Source organism: Ochotona princeps, unplaced genomic scaffold (assembly GCF_030435755.1).
Source record: "Ochotona princeps isolate mOchPri1 unplaced genomic scaffold, mOchPri1.hap1 HAP1_SCAFFOLD_293, whole genome shotgun sequence".
Taxonomy (NCBI): domain Eukaryota; kingdom Metazoa; phylum Chordata; class Mammalia; order Lagomorpha; family Ochotonidae; genus Ochotona; species Ochotona princeps.
In genome coordinates, this window is record NW_026700291.1 from 8186 (window position 1) to 13728 (window position 5543).

A 5543-nucleotide genomic window follows, 5' to 3' on the forward strand; every position below is an offset into this window, starting at 1 on the left:
CAAGTGAACCTCATTAAATGTTCAATAGATTCTGAGACTTTTCTTCTGTACAATGGCTTTTTTACCCATTAGTTCATTTGACTTTTTTTTTTTTAAGATTTATTTATTTTATCACAAAGTCGGATATACAGAGAGGAGGACACACAGAGAGGAAGATCTTCCATCCAATGATTCACTCCCCAAGTGAACCGCAATAGCCGGTGCTGAGCCAATCCGAAGCCGGGAACCGGGAACCAAGAACCTCTTCCGGGTCTCCCACATGGGTGCAGGGTCCCAATTGATTGGGCCATCCTCGACTGCTTTCCCAGGCCACAAGCAGGGAGCTGGATGGGAAGTGGAGCTGCCGGGATTAGAACCGGTGCCCATATGGGATCCCGGGTTGTTCCAGGTGAGGACTTTAGCCGCTAGGCCATGCCGCTGGGCCCAGTTCATTTGACTTTTTAAAATGCAGATCTGGGCCCAGCGAGGTACCCTACTGGCTAAAGTCCTTGCCTTGAATGCACCAGTATCTCATATAGCTTCCAGTTTTAATCCCAACAGCGCTGCTGCCTGCCCATCTTGCTCCTTGCTTGTGCCATGGGAAAACAGTTGAGCGCAGCCCAAAGCCTTGGGATATGGAGGAATTTCCTGGATCCTGCCGTTGGATCAGCTCAACTCCCGCTGATATGATCATTTGGGGAGTGAATCAAAGGACAGAACATCTTTCTGTCTCTCTTCCACTCTATATCTTACCTTGCAATGAAAATAAGTAAATTTAAATTAAAAAATGAGTAACTGAAGAATATTTGAAAATATGACATAAAGTAATTTTTTCAGTCTCATTTCTCTGACTGTTGTTTATTTCCTGGTCTGTATTTTCTGTTTTCATAGTGTTCCTTATCTGTTTCTTATTAGTACATAGTAACTTGATTGTATATATTGATCTCCTGTCCAGAAATCCAGCTTGATTCTCTCGTCAGTTTAAGTTTGGATTTCCACAAAAGGCCCATTAGTGTACATTGATAGTTTTGTGGCTCAAAATATGACCATTCTGCTACAATTTCCTTTCTGTGTTTTATCTCCTAATTACACATTCACAACAATGTATAAGAGACAAACCAAGAAGAGGGCTTGTCCTGATTCAATCGAGCAAAAGAAAACCTGCAGTGACATATGTAATTCATATTATATTTCCTATGTTACATTATGATATGTTTTGTTATGTTACGTTACGTTATGTTATGTTATGTTATATTATGTTATGTTATGTTATGTTATGAGTTTTTGCAACTTAGTTTCCACAGCTTATGGCTTTTGGTTTCTGTTTTAAAAACATTTGTTTTAGGGATGTTTTAAAAATGTTTTTTGGAAAATCAGATATACAGAGAGGAGGAGAGACAGAGGACAATCATCCATCTGCTGATTCACTCCATAAGTGGCCACAATGGCCAGTGTGGGGCTCCTGCAGGTCTCCCATAGGTGTACAGGGTTCCAAAGCTTTTGGCTGTCCTCAACTGCTCTTCCAGTCCACAAGCTGGGAACTGCATGGGAAGCAGGGCTGCAGGGATTAGAACTGGTGCCCAAATGCAATCCCAGCACATACAAGGTAAGGACTTAGGCCTTTAGGCTATTACCCCGGCAGCTTTTTAAATACATCTTACTCCTTAGTATTTCAGAAAATCCTCTCATAATCTTGTGAACGATTACAAGTTTTATGAAGAATTGTGTTTATATTCCAGAAATTGATTATTTACATGGCATTTCTTTCTTAATGACTTCCAATAATTTATTTTGATATTTAGTTATTTAGTGGAAAGACAGATTTACATAGAGAAGGAGAGACAGAGAGCAAAGGCTTGAATCTGCTTGTTCCCTTCACAAGTGGACACAACAGCCAGAACTGAGCTGATGAGAAGCCAGGAGCCTCATCCAGGTACTCCATGTGTGTGCAGGGTCCCAAGGCTTGGTACCATCCTCAACTGCTTTCCCAGGCCACAGCAGGGAGCTAGGTGGGAAGTGGAGCAGCTGGGTATGAACAGGCACCATTATGGGATCCCAGCACATAGGCAAGCCGAGGATTTAGCAGCTGAGCCATCATGCCAGACCCCTAATTTTGATAATTTTGTTAATGGATTGCCTCAATGGCTGGTTTTCACTAAATACAACACAAACTTGAGACTATAAATGGATCCCCACCTACTGTGCTGGTTTATGTGACATGTTCTGCATTTCTTCCTGTGTTTTAGAAACTTATCCAAGCCTTGTCTGCCTCCTCATGTCTCGAGCCCTATATGCCTGTAGCTGGGCCTAGATGTGTATATCTCTGACCTTGTTCCTGGGACTTCAGGTTTTCTGCAGGTTCAACACCTCACATGAATGTGACCTGTGCTCATCCTTGCAGTTTGTCATTAAAGAAATCTATCATTTGTGCCTGGCACAGTAGCCTAGTGGTTAGAAGTCCTTGCCTTACACTAGCAAAGATCCCATCTGAGCAATGGTTCCAGTTCTGGTTCCCCCACTTCCCATCCAGCTCCCTGCTTGTGGCCTGTGAATGCAGTTGAGGATGGCCCAAAGTCTTGGGACCATGCACCTACGTGGGAGACATGGAAGAAGTTCCAGGCACCTAGCTTCGGAATGGTGCAGTCCAACCATTGCGGTCACTTGCGGAGTGAATCATCAGACAAATCTCTGTGTTTCCTCCTCTCTGTATATTTTAGTTGCTATAAAAATAAAATAAGTCTTTAAACATTTTTTATTTGAGATAAATATTGTCTAAATAAAAACATAAGAATAACTAGCCTCTTGTGACCTATGAATAATGTTTGTTCATGATTAAATACAATTCTATGCTTTTTTGTAAAACATTGATTTATTTTTATTGCTAAGTAAGATACAGAGACAGGGGAATCTAATCTGTACCCTTTTATGTAAACAGATTCTATTGCAATCAGATAATTTCTGCCTTCAAGGCATTCTTGACAGGCATTCAGAAATCCATAAGCTTCAAACTCTGGCACTTTATTTAACTTCTGTAACAAGATAAATATTGGAATTAGCACTTGTTATTTTTTTTAAAGATTTATTTGTTTTTTTTACAAAGTCAGATATACAGAGAGGAGGAGAGACAGACAGGAAGATCTTCCATCCAATGATTCACTCCCCAAGTGACCGCAATTGCTGATGTTGTGTTGATCCAAAGCCAGGAGCCAGAAACCTCCTCTGGGTCTCCCACATGGGTGCAGGGTCCCAAAGGCTTTTTGCCATCCTCGACTGCTTTCCCAGGCCACAGCATGGAGCTGGATGGGAAGTGGAGAGGCTGGGATTAGAACCAGTGCTCATATGGGATCCTGGCTCATTCAAGGTGAGGACTTTAGCCACTAGGCCACGCAGCCAAGCCCTTGGAATTAGCACTTGTAAAAATAGTTTAGGCAAGTTGTGAAAGCCAAGTGCAAATGTCCTTTCCTTGCACATGCTGGGATCCCATATGGGTGTCAGTTCATATCCCAGCTGCTCCACTTCGCTTCCATCTTCCTGTTTGTGGCCTGGGAAAGCAGTAGAGGATGGCCCGAGGCCTTGGGACCATGCACTCATATGGGAAACCTGGTGAAGGCTCCTGGCTCCTAGCTTTGGATCATCTCAGCTCCAGTGGAGGCTGCCACTTGGGGAGTGAACCAGCAGATGGAAGACCTTCCTCCATATTTCTTATTATCTCTGAAATCTGACTCTCTAATAGGAAGCAAATAAATCTTTTTTAAAAATAATCTTTTTATAATGCACTTTGAAGCATGTATAAATCTCTGTGATGTTGAAATCATGTGAAACAAAAATCTGTACATGTATAAAATATGCGTTTAAATTAACTTCAAAGGGCTGAGGTAATATATACACCTATTCAATGTAAATTTTGAAAGGTTTATTGACAGGTACACTTTTAGACAAGTATGATGAGTCTCTATATAAAGCCCAATAAACCAACCAGAAACACAATTGTGTTCTCAGTGCTGACTGAATGACTGGGCTAATTCTCAACTCCAACTGAGAAGTATGCCTGTGGCTCTGACAGAACCCAGTATTAGCTCACAGCTCTGCTGTGGAATCAGTCAGCACACAGCTGGGTCGCCAGACCAGACGCTGCCCTGCCCACATCTTACCATTGATGCTGAACAAGCAAGGCAGTGGTCCAATGATGGCCAGTCAAGTGAAAGGCCAGGGGCGGGAGGAGGGGAATCCAGGAGATCCCTGACACTGATGGAATTAGAAGTTTGGACATCCTGTTCTGGATGTAATAAGATATATCCTAAATGTAATTATAAGCAGCAGTCGGGCCTGGCGGCGTGGCCTAGCGGCTAAAGTCCTCACCTTGAATGTGCCAGGATCCCATATGAGCACTGGTTCTAATCCCAGCCTCTCCACTTCCCATCCAGCTCCATGCTGTGGCCTGGGAAAGCAGTCGAGGATGGCAAAAAGTCTTTGGGACCCTGCACCCATGTGGGAGACCCAGAAGAGGTTCCTGGTTCCTGGCTTTGGATCGACACAGCATCAGCAATTGCAGTCACTTGGGGAATGAATCATTGGATGGAAGATCTTCCTGTCTGTCTCTCCTCCTCTCTGTATATCTGACTTTGTAATAAGAACAAATAAATCTTTACAAAACAATAAGCAGCAGTCAAGTGAATGATTTTCACCACAGCCTCTGCCTCTTTTTGATGCAAGGCTGTCTCTGCCAGTGTCACTGTCCTGGTAGCTGGTTTCCTCTGGAAAGTACTAGCAACATCAGCCCCCAGTGACCATGCCAGTCACTTCATGTGCAGCCTTGCTCAGCACCTGAGCGGCTCACCTCTAGGTTGCGGTCCCTACATGCCACTCCAGGATAAGTGTTTGTGCCTAGGTCCCCAATGACCATAACCTGAAGGTCAGCCCTTCCAGGCAGAGCTTGGCTGTGCTGGCCCAGTGAGTCTCTACAATGACCCCTCCCACAAGCCATCTGCAACATGGCTAGTAGTTTTTTTTTTTTTTTTTTGGATTATTAAATTTTTTTATTGTATTTTTGTTGACAATATTTACATAGTTAATTACGGTAAAAAAAAAACTGTTCAGGGGGTATAGGGAAGTGGGTAATAGTATTATGTCCATATTGTTTCCATCATGTATCTGAGGTAAAGGGGGGTATTGACGGAGAAGCCCCACCCAGTTTCCCACCCACCCCAAGTCCCGGATGTGGGGTATGCTCTGAGATCCTTGTTCAAATGGTTTTAATAGTTCTCCAGTTATGAATCGCTGCCAGTTTCACTCGATGAGGTCATCCACTGATTGACACAGTCCATCATAGAGTCTTCATTTGCCCAGTATTTCGCTGCCAACATATAGCTGAGATGGTTGATTGACTTGCTCTGTCCTCTGTCTTTTCTTGGCTAGGGTTCTGAGTCCTGCAGTTCGATTGGGGAGATCTCCAAAGAAACTTTGAGGTATTCCCAGATTAGTTTCTTGTATGTTCTTAGCAAGCACAGGGCCCGGCACAGTCCATCACCCCGATCAGCTGGTGGTTTCAATTGCTGGGTTGGTTC